The sequence below is a fragment of the Tachypleus tridentatus genome, chromosome 8 (genome assembly GCF_004210375.1).
Source record: "Tachypleus tridentatus isolate NWPU-2018 chromosome 8, ASM421037v1, whole genome shotgun sequence".
NCBI lineage: Eukaryota > Metazoa > Arthropoda > Merostomata > Xiphosura > Limulidae > Tachypleus > Tachypleus tridentatus.
The window spans coordinates 154,003,542-154,019,074 of NC_134832.1; the positions used below are offsets into that span (position 1 = coordinate 154,003,542).

The 15,533-nt window shown below is 27.1% G+C and overlaps 1 pseudogene across 1 annotated transcript in view; it reads left to right on the forward strand.

Moving 5' to 3' along the window:
* The window catches only part of LOC143223780 (glutamate receptor ionotropic, kainate 2-like), a 157,530-nt pseudogene that overhangs the window by 11,752 nt on the left and 130,245 nt on the right, over positions 1-15,533 (forward strand). The window lies entirely within an intron of this gene.

Here is a 15,533-nt window from a genome sequence, read left to right on the forward strand (position 1 = left end):
TCCATTATTAGTTCTTCTAAAATCACTCTTCTTATTATTCCTTATCCAGTTCTTGTTTTACTATCAGAGTTATTTCTATTCCTTATTTAGTTCTTCTTGTAATATCACTGTTGTTATTATTCCTCATCCTGTTCTTGTTCTACTATCAGTGTTATTTCTATTCCTTAATTAGTTCTTCTTGTAATGTCACTATTCTTATTATACCTTATACAGTTTTTGTTCTACTGTCAGCGTTATTTCTATTTCTAATTTAGTTCTTCTTATAATATCACTGTTCTTATTATTCCTTATCCAGTTCTTGTTCTTCTGTTAGAGTTATTTCTATACCTTAATTAGTTCTTCTTCTAATATCACCGTTGTTATTATACATGATACAGTTCTTGTTTTACTATCAGTGTTATTTCTATATCTTAATTGGTTCTTCTTGTAGTATCAATATTGATATTATTCCTTATCCAATTCTTGTTCTACTATCAGTGTTTTTCTATTTCTTATTTAGTTCTTCTTATAACATCACCGTTGTTATTATTCCATATCCAGTTCTTGTTCTTTTATCAGTGTTATTTCCATACCTTAATTAGTTCTTCTTGTAAGATCACCGTTGTTATTATTCCATACACAGTTATTGTTTTAATATAAGAGTTATTTCGATTCCTTATTTAGTTCTTGTTGTAATATCACTGTTGTTAGTATTTCTTATCCAGTTCTTGTTTTCTATCAGTGTTATTTCTATATCTTAACTTCTTGTTATATCATCGTTGTTATTATTCCTTATTCAGTTCTTGTTTTACTATCACAGTAATTTTTATTCCTTATATGTTTCTTCTTATAATATCACTGTTGTTATTATTCCTTATCCAGTTCTTGTTCTGTTGACAGAGTTATTTCTATTCCGTTATTAATTGTTCTTCTAATATCACTCTTCTTATTATTCCTTATCCGGTTCTTTATCTACTTTCAGAGTTATTTCTGTTCCTTAATTAGATCTTCTTGTAATACCACTGTTGTTATTATTCCTTATCCACTTCTAGTTCTACTATCAGAGTTATTTCTATTTCTTATTCTGATCTTTTTATAATATAACTTTTGTTATTATTTCTTATTCTTTTCTTGTTTTACTATCAGTGTTATTTTTATATCTTAATTAGTTCATCTTGTAGTATCACAGTTGTTATTATTTCTTATTTAAATCTTGTTCTGCAATCAGTGTTATTTCTAAAACTTAGTTAGTTCTTCTAGTAAGATCAACGTTGTTATTATTCCTTATCCAGTTCTTGTTTTACTATCAGAGTTATTTCTATTCCTTATTTATTTCTTCTACAAATATCACTGTTGTTATTATTCTTTATCCAGTTCTTGTGTCACTGTCAGAGTCAGTTCTATTTCTTTTTTAGTTCTTCTTGTAATATCACCGTTGTTATTATTTCTTATCCAGTTCTTGTTCAGCTGTCAGAGTTATTTCTGTTTCTTATTTAGCACTTCTTATAATAGCACTGTTTTTATTATTCCTTATCCAGTTATTGTCCTCCATCAAAGTTATTTATATTCCTTAAATACTTCGTCTCGTAATATCGCTGTTGTTATTATTCTTATCCAGTTCTTGTTCTACTATCAGTGTTATTTCTATTTCTTATTTAGTTCTTCTTGTAACATCACCGTTGTCATTATTCCTTATCCAGTTCTTGTTCTACTGTCAGAGTTATTTCTTTCCTTATTTAGTTCTTCTTGTATTATCACTGTTGTTATTATTTCTTATCCAGTTCTTGTTCTTCTATAAGTGTTATTTCTATTCCTTATTTAGTTCTTTTTGTAATATCAATATTGTTATTATTCCTTACCCAGTTCTTGTTCAACTGTCAGTGTTATTTCTATTGCTTTTTTAGTTCTTCTTGTAATATCATTGTTGTTATTATTCCTCATCCTGTTCTTGTTCTACTGTCAGTGTTATTTCTATTGCTTATTTTGTTCTTCTTGTAATATCATTGTTGTTATTATTCCTTACCCAGTTCTTGTTCAAATGTCAGTGTTATTTCTATTCCTTATTTAGTTCTTCTTGCAATGTCACTATTGTTATTATTCCTTATACAGTTTTTGTTCTTCTGTCAGAGATATTTCTATTCCTTAAATAGTCCGTCTCGTAATATTACTGTTGTTATTAATCCTTATCCAGTTCTTGTTCTACTATCAGTGTTATTTCTATTTCTTATTTAGTTCCTCTAATAACATCACCGTTGTTATTATTCTTTATCCAGTTCTTGTTCTACTGTGAGAGTTATTTTTTCCTTATTTAGTTCTTCTTGTAATATCACTGTTGTTATTACTTTTTATCCACTTCTAGTTCAACTGTCAGAGTTATTTCTATTGCTTTTTTAGTTCTTCTTGTAATATCACTGTTGTTATTATTCCTCATCCTGTTCTTGTTCTACTGTCAGTGTTATTTCTATTGCTTATTTTGTTCTTCTTGTAATATCATTGTTGTTATTATTCCTTACCCAGTTCTTGTTCAAATGTCAGTGTTATTTCTATTCCTTATTTAGTTCTTCTTGCAATGTCACTATTGTTATTATTCCTTATACAGTTGTTGTTCTTCTGTCAGAGATATTTCTATTCCTTAAATAGTCCGTCTCGTAATATTACTGTTGTTATTAATCCTTATCCAGTTCTTGTTCTACTATCAGTGTTATTTCTATTTCTTATTTAGTTCCTCTAATAACATCACCGTTGTTATTATTCTTTATCCAGTTCTTGTTCTACTGTGAGAGTTATTTTTTCCTTATTTAGTTCTTCTTGTAATATCACTGTTGTTATTACTTCTTATCCACTTCTAGTTCAACTGTCAGAGTTATTTCTATTCCGTTATTAATTGTTCTTCTAATATCACTCTTCTTATTATTCCTTATACTGTTCTTGTTCTACTGTCAGAGTTATTTCTATACCTTAATTAGTTCTTCTTGAAATATCAGTGTTGTTATTATTTCTTATCCATTTCTTTTTTTACTATCAGTGTTATTTTTATACATTAATTAGGTCTTCTTGTAATATCACCGTTGTTATTATTCCTTATCCAGTTCTTGTTCTTCTATCAGTGTTATTACTATACCTTGATTAGTTCTTCTTGTAAGATCACCGTTGTTATTACTTCTTATCCACTTCTAGTTCAACTGTCAGAGTTATTTCTATTCCGTTATTAATTGTTCTTCTAATATCACTCTTCTTATTATTCCTTATACTGTTCTTGTTCTACTGTCAGAGTTATTTCTATACCTTAATTAGTTCTTCTTGAAATATCAGTGTTGTTATTATTTCTTATCCATTTCTTTTTTTACTATCAGTGTTATTACTATACCTTGATTAGTTCTTCTTGTAAGATCACCGTTGTTATTATTCCTTATCCAGTTCTTGTTCTACTGTCAGAGTTATTTCTATTTCTTATTTAGATCTTCTTATAATAGCACTGTTGTTATTATTTCTTATCCAGTTTTTGTCTACCATCAAAGTTATTTCTATTCCTTAAATAGTTCGTCTCGTAATATTTGTTGTTATTATTCCTTATACAGTTGTTGTTCTATTGTCAGTGTTAATTCTATTCAAAAGTTAGTTCTTATAATATCACGGTTGTTATTATTCCTTATCCAGTTCTTGTTCTACTATCAGAGTTATTTCTATACCTTAATTAGTTCTTCTTGAAGGATCACCGTTGTTATTATTCCTTACCCAGTTCTTTTTGTACTATGAAAGTTATTTCTATTTGTTATTTCGTTCTTCTTATAATATCACCGTTGTTATCATTCCTTATCCATATCTTGTTCTACTCTCAGTGATATTTTTATTCCTAAGTTAGTTCTTCTTATAATATCAACGTTGTTATTTTTCCTATCCATTTTTTGTCCTACTCTCAGAGTTCTTTTTCTATTTCTTATTTAGTTCTTTATGTAATATCATTGTTGTTACTATTCTTTAATCAGATCTTGTGTTACTGTCAGTTTTAGTTCTATTCTTTTTTTAGTTCTTCTTGTAATATCACTGTTGTTATTATTCCTTATCCAGTTCTTGTTCTACTGTCAGAGTTATTTCTATTTCTTATTTAGCCCTTCTTATAATAGCACTGTTGTTATTTTTCCTTATCTACTTCTTGTCTACCCTCAAAGTTATTTCTATTCCTTAAATAGATCGTCTCGTAATATCACCGTTGTTATTATTCCCTATCTAGTTCTTTTTCTAAAGTGCTATGTTTTTACTTTGATTAGTTCTTCTTATAATATCACCGTTGTTATTATTTCTTATCCATTTCTTGTTTTACTCTCAGTGTTATTTCTCTATCTTAATTACTTCTTCCTGCAATATCACCGTTGTTATTATTCCTTATCCATATGTTCTTTCACTATTAGTGTTATTTCTATATTTTAATTAGTTCTTCTTGTAAGAACACCGTTGTAATTATTTCTTATTCAGTTCTTGTTCTACAATCAGTGTTTATCTATTCCTTATTTAGTTCTTCTTGTAATATCATTGTTGTTATTATAAATTATCCAGTTTTTATTCTACTGTCAGTGTTATTTCTATTTCTTATTTAGTTCTTTATGTAATATCATTGTTGTTGTTATTTCTTATCCAGTTCTTGTTCTAATGTGAGAGTTATTTCTATTTCTTATTTAGTTCTTCTTCCAGTATCACTGTTGTTATTATTCCTTATCCAGTTCCTCTTTTACTATCAGAGTTATTTCTATATCATATTTAGTTCTTCTTGTGATATCACCGTTGTTATTATTTTTTTATCCAGTTCTTGTTCTAATGTCAGAATTATTTCTATTCCTTATTTAGCTCTATTTATATCACTGTTGTTATTATTCTTTATCCAGTTCTTGTTCTACTGTCAGAGTTATTTATATTTCTTATTTAGCTCTTCTTATAATAGAACTGTTGTTATTATTCCTTATCCACTTCTTGTCTGCCATCAAAGTTATTTCTATTCCTTATATAGATCGTCTCGTAATATCACTGTTGTTATTATTCCTTATCCATTTCTTGTTATACTGCCAGTGTTATTCCTATTCCAAAGTTGGTTCTTCTTATAATATCACTGTTGTTATTATTTTTTATCCAGTTTTTATTCTACTATCAGTGGTCTTTCTATTCCTGATTTAGTTCTTCTTATAATATCACTGTTATTATTATTCCTTATACAGTTCTTGTTTTACTGTCAGAGTTATTTCTATTTCTTATTTAGTTCTTCTTGTGATATCACTGTTGTTATTATTCCTTATCCAGTTCTTGTTCTACTGCCAGTGTTATTTCTATTCCCAAGTTGGTTCTTCTTATAATATCACTGTTGTTATTATTTTTTATCCAGTACTTGTTCTACTGTCAGAGTTATTTCTATTCCTTATTTGGTTAGTTTCGTAATATCTCTGTTGTTATCATTGCTTATGCAGTTCTTCTTTTACTGTCAGAGCTATTTCTAATACTAATTTAATTCTTTTTATATTATCACTATTGTTATTATTCCTTTTCCAGTTCTAGTTCTTCTTTTAGAGTTATTTCTATTTCTTATTTAGTTCTTTTTATAAAAGCACTATTTTTATTATTCCATATCTAGTTCTTGACTACGATGAAAGTTATTTCTATTCCTTAAATATTTTATCTCGTAATATCACTGTTGTTATTATCCTTATACAGTTCTAGTTCTACTATCAGTGTTATTTCTATTTCCTATTTGGTTCTGCTTGTAATATTACTGTTGTTATTATTCCTTATCCAGTTCTTCATCTACTATCAGTGTTATTTCTTTCCCTTATTTAGTTCTTTTTGTAATATCATTGTTATTATTATTCTTTATGCAGTTCTTGTTAAACTGTCAAATTAATTTATCTTCCTTATTTGCTTTTTCTTCTAATATCACTGTTGTTATTATTTCTTACATATTTCTTGTTCAACTGTCAGTGTTATTTCTATTCCTTAATTAGTTTTTCTTGTAATGTCACTGTTGTTATTATTCCTCATATAGTTTATATTCTACTGTCAGTGTTATTTCTATTTCTTATTTAGTTCTTCTTATAATATCACCGTTGCTGTTATTCCTTATCCATTTCTTGTTCTACTGTCAGAGTTATTTCTATTTCTTATTTTGTTCTTCTTGAAGTATCACTGTTGTTATTATTCCTTATACAGTTCTTGTTTTACTATCAGAGTTATTTCTATTTCTTATTTAGTTCTTCTTGTGATATCACCGTTGTTATTATTCCTTATCCAGTTCTTGTTTTACTATCAGAGTTATTTCTATTTCTTTTTTAATTCTTCTTCTAATATGACCGTTGTTATTTTTCCTTATCCAGTTCTTTTTCCCCTGTCATAGTTATTTCTATTCCGTTATTAATTCTTCTTCTAATATAACTGTTCTCATTATTCCTTATCCAGTTCGTGTTCTTCTGTCTGAGTGTTTTTATTCCTTAAATAATTCTTCTTGTAATATCACTGTTGTTATTATTTCTTATCTATTTCTTGTTCTACTGTCAGAGTTATTTCTATTTCTTATTTAGTTCTTTATGTAATATCATTGTTGTTATTATTCCTTATCCAGACCTTGTTTTACTATCAGGGTTATCTCTATTTCTTATTTAGTACTTCTTATAATATCACTGTTGTTATTATTTCTTACCCAGTTCTTGCGTTACTATCAGTGTCCTTTCTATATCTTAATTAGTTCTTCTTGTAATATCACCGTTTTTATTATTTCTTAACTTGTTCTTCTTCAACTGTCAGAGTTATTTTTATTCCTTAATTAGTTCTTCTTATAATATCACTGTTGTTATTATTTTTTGTCCTGTTCTTGTTCTGCTCTCAGTTTATTTCTATTGATTTATTAGTTCTTCTTCTAATATCACTGTTATTATTTCTACACTGTTCTTGTTTAACTGTCAGTATTATTTCTATTCCATAATTAGTTTTCTTGTAATGTCACTGTTGTTATTATTCCTTATACAGTTTTTGTTCTACTGTAAGAGTTATTTCTATTTCTTATTTAGTTCTTCTTATAATATCACTGTTGTTAATATTCCTTATCCAATTCTTGTTCTACTGTCAGTGTGATTTCTATTTCCAAGTTGGTTCTTCATATAATATCACTGTTGTTATTATTTTTTATCCTGTATTTGTTCTACTGTCAGAGTTATTTCTATTCCTTATTTAGTTAGTCTCGTAATATCACTGTTGTTATCATTGCTTATTCAGTTCTTCTTCTACTGTCAGAGTTATTTCTAATACTAATTTAATTCTTTTTATATTATAACTGTTGTTATTATTCCATTTCCAGTTCTTGTTCTTTTGTCAGAGTTATTTCTATTTCTTATTTAATTCTTCTTGTAATATCACCGTTGTTATTGTTCCTTATCCAGTTCTTGTTATCCTGTCATATTTATTTCTATTCCGTTATTAATTCTTCTTCTAATATAACTGTTCTTATTATTCCTTATCCAGTTATTGTTCTACTGTCAGCGTGATTTTTATTTCTTAATTAATTCTTCTTATAATATCACTGTTGTTATTATTTCTTTCCCAGTTCTAGCTTTACTATCAGTGTCCTTTCTATATCTTAATTAGTTCTTCTTGTAATATCACCGTTGTTGTTATTCCTTATCCAGTTCTTGTTCTTCTTTTAGATTTATTTCTATTTCCTATTTAGTTCTTTTTATAATAGCACTGTTTTTATTATTCCATATCTAGTTCTTGTCTACCATGAAAGTTATTTCTATTCCTTAAATATTTCCTCTCGTAATATTACTGTTGTTATTATCCTTATACAGTTCTTGCTCTACTATCAGTGTTATTTCTATTTCTTATTTAGTTCTTCTTGTAATATCACTGTTGTTATTATTCCTTATCCAGTTCTTGTTCTACTTTCATTGTTATTTCTTTTCCTTATTTTTTTTTGTATTATCATTGTTATTATTATTCTTTATGCAGTTCTTGTTAAACTGTCAAATCAATTTCTCTTCTTTATTTCCTTAATCTTATAATATCACTGTTGTTATTATTTATCATCCAGTTTATGTTCTACTGTCAGAGTGATTTCTATTTCTTTTTTAGTTCTTCTTGTTGTATCACTGGTGTCATTATTCCTTATCCAGTTCTTGTTTTACTATCAGAGTTATTTCTAACTCTAATTTAGTTCTTCTTGTGATATAACCGTTGTTATTATTTATTATCCAGTTCTTGTTCAACTGTCAGAGAAATTTCTGTTCCTTATTTTGTTCTTCTTATAATATCACTGTTGTTATTATTTTTCATCCAGTTTTTGTTCTATTGTCAGAATTATTTCTATTCCTTAATTATTTCTTCTTGTCATGTCACTGTTGTTATTATTCTTTATACAGTTTCTGTTCTACTGTCATAGTAATTTCTATTCCTCATTTAGTTAGTCTCGTAATATCATTGTTGTTTTCATTGCTTATGCAGTTCTTCTTCTACTGTCAGAGTTATTTCTAATACTAATTTAATTCTTTTTATATTATCACTGTTGTTATTATTCCATTTCCAGTTCTTGTTCTTTTGTCAGTGTTATTTCTATTCCTTATTTAGTTCTACTTGTAATATCATTGTTGTTATTATTCCTTATCCAGTTCTTGTTCTACTGTCAGTTTTATTGTTATTTCTAATTTAGTTCTTCTTGTCTTATAACTGTTGTTTTTATTCCTTATACAGTTCTTGTTTCACTATCAGAGTTATTTCTATTCCTTATTTAGTTCTTCTTGTAATATCACTGTTGTTATTATTCCTTAACCAATATTTTTTTATCCTATCAGAGTTATTTCATTTCTTATTTAGTTCTTCTTATTTATCTCCGTTGTTATTATTTCTTATCCAGTTCTTGTTGTACTGTCAGTGATATTTCTATTCCTAATTTAATTATTCTTGTAAGAACACCGTTGTTATCATTCCTTACCTAGTTCTTATTCTACTATCATTGTTATTTCTATTCCTAATTTAGTTTTTCTTATAATATCACTGTTGTTATTATTTCTTATCCAGTTCTTGTTCTACTGTTAGAGTTATTTCTAAAACTAATTTAATTGTTTTTATAATATCTCTGTTGTTATTATTTCTTTTCCAGTTCTTGTTCTTTTGTCAGAGTTATTTCTATTCCTTATTTTGTTTGTCTCGTAATATCACTGTTGTTATTATTCCTTATCCAGTTCTTGTTTAACTGTCAGAGTAATTTCTATTCCTCATTTAGTTTTTCTTATAATATCACTGTTGTTATTATTTCTTATACAGTTCTTGTTTCACTATCAGAGTTAATTCTATTCCTTATTTAGTTCTTCTTGTAATATCACTGTTGTTATTATTCCTTAACCAGTATTTTTATACTATCAGCGTTATTTCATTTCTTATTTAGTTCTTCTTATTTATCCCCGTTGTTATTATTTCTTATCCAGTTCTTGTTGTACTGTCAGTGTTATTTCTATTCCTAATTTAATTCTTCTTGTAAGAACACCGTTGTTATCATTCCTTATCTAGTTCTTATTCTACTATCAGTTTTATTTCTATTCCTAATTTAGTTTTTCTTATAATATCACTGTTTTTATTATTCCTTATCCAGTTCTTGTTCCTCTGTCACTTTTACTTCAATTCCTAATTTAGTTTTTTATAATATCACTGTTGTTATTATTTCTTATCCAGTTCTTGTTCTACTGTAAGAGTTATTTCTAATACTAATTTAATTCTTTTTATAATATCACTGTTGTTATTATTTCTTTTCCAGTTCTTGTTCTTCTGTCAGAGTTATTTCTATTCCTTATTTGGTTCTTCTTATAATATCACTGTTGTTATTATTTTTTATCCATTTCTTGTTCTACTGTCAGTGTTATTTCTATTCCTAATTTAGTTTTTCTTATAACATCGCTGTTGTTATTATTTCTTATCCAGTTATTGTTTTACTATAAGTGTTATTCCTATATCTTATTTAGTTCTTCTTGTAATATCACCGTTGTTATTATTCCGTATCCAGTTCTTGCTCTACTGTCTCTTTTACTTCAATTCCTAATTTAGTTTTTCTTATAATATCACTGTTGTTATTTTCCTTTCTCCAGTTCTTGTTCTACTGTAAGTGTTATTTCTATTCCTAATTTAGTTTTTCTTATAATATCACTGTTTTTATTATTCCTTACCCAGTTCTTGTTCAACTGTCAGTGTTATTTCAATTTATTTTTTAGTTCTTCTTATATTATCACAGTTGTTATTATTCCTTATCCAGTTCTTGTTCATCTGTCAGTGTTATTTCTATTTCTTTTTTAGAACTTCTTATAATATCACCGTTGTTATTATTCCTTATCCAGTTCTTGTTTTCCTGTCAGAGTTATTTCTGTTCCTTATTTAGTTTTTCATATAATATTACTGTTGTTATTATTTCTTATCCAGTTCTTGTTCTACTGTCAGAGTTATTTCTATTCCGTTATTAGTTCTTCTTATAATATCACTGTTGTTATTATTCCTTATCCAGTTCTTGTTCTACTGTGAGTGTTTCTTCCATTTATTATTTAGTTCTGCTTGTAATATCACTTTTTTTATTATTCTTTATCCATTTATTGTGCTACTGTCAGTGTTAGTTCTATTCTTTTTTTAGTTCTTCTTGTAATATCACTGTTGTTATTATTCCTTATCCAGTAGTTGTTCTACTGTCAGAGTTATTTCTATTCCCAAGTGAGTTTTTCTTATAATATCACTGTTCTTATTATATCTTATCCAGTAGTTGTTCTACTGTCAGAGTTATTTTTATTCCTTATTTTGTTTGTCTCGTAATATCACCGTTGTTATTATTCCTTATCCAGTTCTTGTTCTACTGTCAGAGTTATTTCTATTCCTTATTTAGTTTTTCTTGTAATATCATTGTTGTCATTATTCCTTATCCAGTTTTTGTTTTCTATCAGTGCTATTTCTATATCTTAATTACTTCTTCTTGTAATATCACCGTTGCTATTATTCTTTATTTAATTCTTATTTTATTATCAGTGTTATTTCTATTCGAAATTTAGTTCTTCTTATCATATCACTGTTTTTATTATTCTTTATCAAGTTCTTCTTCAACTGTCAGCGTAATTTCTATTCCTTATTTTGTTCTTCTTATAATATCACTGTTGTTTTTATTCCTTATCCAGTTCTTGTTCTACTGTCAGAGTTATTTCTTTTTGTTATTTAGCTCGTCTTATAATAGCACTGTTATTATTATTCCTTATCCAGTTCTTGTTCAACTGTCAGAGTAATTTCTATTCCTTAATTTTTTCTTCTTGTAAGATCACCGTTGTTATTATTCCTTACCCAGTTCTTCTTTTATTGTCATAGTAATTTATATAACTTAATGAGTCTTCTTGTATTATCACCTTTGTTATTATTCCTTATTCAGTTCTTGTTTTCCTGTCAGAGTTATTTCTATTCCTTATTTAGTTCTTCTTATAACATCACCGTTGTCATTATTCCTTATCGAGTTCTTCTTCTTCTATCAGTGTAATTTCTATTCCTTAATTAGTTCTTCTTTTAAGATCACCGTTGTTATTATTCCTTATCCAGTTCTTCTTCTTCTATCAGTGTAATTTCTATTCCTTAATTAGTTCTTCTTGTAATATCACCTTTGTTATTATTCCTTATACAGTTCTTGTTCTACAGTCAGAGTAATTTCTAGTCCTTATTTAGTTTTTCTTGTAATATCATTGTTGTTATTATTCTTTATCAAGATCTTGTTCTACTGTCAGAGTTATTTCTATTTCTTATTTAGTTCTTCTTATAACATCACCGTTGTTATTATTCCTTATCCAGTTATTGTTTTTCTATCAATTTAATTTCTATACCTTAATTAGTTCTTCTTGTAAGATCACCGTTGTTATTATTCCTTATCCAGTTATTGTTTTTCTATCAATTTAATTTCTATACCTTAATTAGTTCTTCTTGTAAGATCACCTTTGTTATTATTCCTTATCCAGTTCTTGTTCAACTGTCAGAGTAATTTATATTCCTTATTTAGATCTTCTTATAATACCACTGTTATTATTATTCCTTTCCAGTTCTTGTTCTACTGTCAGAGTTATTTCTATTTCTTATTTAGCTCTTCTTATAATAGCACTGTTGTTATTATTCCTTATCCAGTTCTTGTCTACCATCAAAGTTATTTCTATTTCTTAAATAGTTCGTTTCGTAATATCACTGTTGTTATTATTCCTTATCCTGTTCTTGTTCTACTATCAGTGTTATTTCTATTTCTTATTTAGTTCTTCTTATAACATCTCCGTTGTTATTATTCCTTATCCAGTTCTTGTTCTACTATCAGTGTTATTTCTATACCTTATTTAGTTCTTCTTATAATATCACCGTTGTTATTATTCTTTCTCCAATTCTTGTTCTACTCTCAGTGATATTTCTATTCCTAATTTAGTTCTTTTATTAATATTACTGTTGTTATTATTCCTTATCCAGATCTTTTTCTACTATCAGTGTTATTTCTATACCTTAATTATTTCTTCTTGTAAGATCACCGTTGTTATTATTCCTTATCCAGTTCTTGTTTTACCGTCAGAGTAATTTCTATTCCTTATTTAGTTCTTCTTATAATATCACTGTTGTTATTATTCGTTATCCAGTTCTTGTTCTACTGTCAGAGTTATTTGTATTCCTTATTTAGTTTTTCTTATAATATCACCGTTGTTATTATTCCTTATCCTGTTTTTGTTCTACTATCAGTGTTATTTCTATTCATAATTTAGTACTTCTTGTAATATCATTTTTGTTATTATTCCTTATCCAGTTCTTGTTCTACTGTCAGAGTTATTTCTATTTCTTAGTTAGTTCTTCATATAATATTACTGTTGTTATTATTCCTTATCCAGTTCTTGTTCTACTGTCAGAGTTATTTCTATTCCTGATTTTTTTTTATTATATCACTGTTGTTATTATTCCTTTTCCAGTTCTTGTTCTACTGTCAGAGTTATTTATGTTCGTTGATTATTTCTTCTTGTAATATCACTGTTGTTATTATTTCTTATCCTGTTCTTGTTTTACAATGAGTGTTATTTCTATATGTTAATTAGTTCTTTTTGTAATATCACCGTTGTTATTATTCCGTATCCAGTTCTTGTTTTACTATCAGTGTTATTTTTATACCTTAATTATTTCTTCTTGTAAGATCACCGTTGTTATTATTCCTTATCCAGTTCTTGTTCTACCGTCAGAGTAATTTCTATTCCTTATTTAGTTCTTCTTATAATATCACCGTTGTTATTATTCTTTCTCCAATTCTTGTTCTACTCTCAGTGATATTTCTATTCCTAATTTAGTTCTTTTATTAATATTAATGTTGTTATTATTCCTTATCCAGATCTTTTTCTACTATCAGTGTTATTTCTGTACCTTAATTATTTCTTGTTGTAAGATCACCGTTGTTATTATTCCTTACCCAGTTCTTGTTTTACTTTCAGAGTTATTTCTGTTCCTTATTTAGTTTTTCTTGTAATATCACTGTTGTTATTATTCCTTATCCAGTTCTTGTTCTACTGTCAGAGTTGGTTCTATTTCTTTTTTAAGTTTTTCTGTTAATATCACTGTTGTTATTATTCCTTACTCAGTTTTTGTTTTACCATCAGAGTTATTTCCAATTTTTATTTATTATTTTTTCTTTTAATATCATTGATGTTATTATTCCTTATCCATTTCTTATTCTGCTATCAGTGTTATTTCTATACCTTAATTAGTTTTTGTTGTAATATCACCGTTGTTATTATTCCTTATCCAGTTCTTGTTCTACTGTGAGTGTTATTTCTATTTTTAATTTAGTTCTTCTTGTAATATCACTGTTGTTATTATTTCTTATCCTGTTTTTGTTCTACTATTAGTGTTATTTCTATTCATAATTTAGTACTTCTTGTAATATCATTTTTGTTATTATTCCTTATCCAGTTCTTGTTCTACTGTCAGAGTTATTTCTATTTCTTAGTTAGTTCTTCATATAATATTACTGTTGTTATTATTCCTTATCCAGTTCTTGTTCTACTGTCAGAGTTATTTCTATTCCTGAATTTTTTTTATTATATCACTGTTGTTATTATTCCTTATCCAGTTCTTGTTCTATTATCAGAGTTATTTCTATTCCTTCGTTAGTTCTTCATATATTATCACTGTTGTTATTATTCCTTTTCCAGTTCTTGTTCTACTGTCAGAGTTATTTATGTTCGTTGATTATTTCTTCTTGTAATATCACTGTTGTTTATATTTCTTATCCTGTTCTTGTTTTACAATGAGTGTTATTTCTATATGTTAATTAGTTCTTTTTGTAATATCACCGTTGTTATTTTTCCGTATTCAGTTCTTGTTTTACTATCAGTGTTATTTCTATACCTTAATTATTTCTTCTTGTAAGATCACCGTTGTTATTATTCCTTATCCAGTTCTTGTTTTACCGTCAGAGTAATTTCTATTCCTTATTTAGTTCTTCTTATAATATCACTGTTGTTATTATTCGTTATCCAGTTCTTGTTCTACTGTCAGAGTTATTTGTATTCCTTATTTAGTTTTTCTTATAATATCACCGTTGTTATTATTCCTTATCCTGTTTTTGTTCTACTATCAGTGTTATTTCTATTCATAATTTAGTACTTCTTGTAATATCATTTTTGTTATTATTCCTTATCCAGTTCTTGTTCTACTGTCAGAGTTATTTCTATTTCTTAGTTAGTTCTTCATATAATATTACTGTTGTTATTATTCCTTATCCAGTTCTTGTTCTACTGTCAGAGTTATTTCTATTCCTGATTTTTTTTTATTATATCACTGTTGTTATTATTCCTTTTCCAGTTCTTGTTCTACTGTCAGAGTTATTTATGTTTGTTGATTATTTCTTCTTGTAATATCACTGTTGTTATTATTTCTTATCCTGTTCTTGTTTTACAATGAGTGTTATTTCTATATGTTAATTTGTTCTTTTTGTAATATCACCGTTGTTATTATTCCGTATCCAGTTCTTGTTTTACTATCAGTGTTATTTTTATACCTTAATTATTTCTTCTTGTAAGATCACCGTTGTTATTATTCCTTATCCAGTTCTTGTTCTACCGTCAGAGTAATTTCTATTCCTTATTTAGTTCTTCTTATAATATCACTGTTGTTATTATTCGTTATCCAGTTCTTGTTCTACTGTCAGAGTTATTTGTATTCCTTATTTAGTTTTTATTATAAATCACCGTTGTTATTATTCCTTATCCTGTTTTTGTTCTACTATCAGTGTTATTTCTATTCATAATTTAGTTCTTCTTGTAATATCATTTTTGTTATTATTCCTTATCCAGTTCTTGTTCTACTGTCAGAGTTATTTCTATTTCTTAGTTAGTTCTTCATATAATATTACTGTTGTTATTATTCCTTCTCCAGTTCTTGTTCTACTGTCAGAGTTATTTCTATTCCTGATTTTTTTTTCTTATTATATCACTGTTGTTATTATTCCTTTTCCAGTTCTTGTTCTACTGTCAGAGTTATTTATGTTCCTTGATTATTTCTTCTTG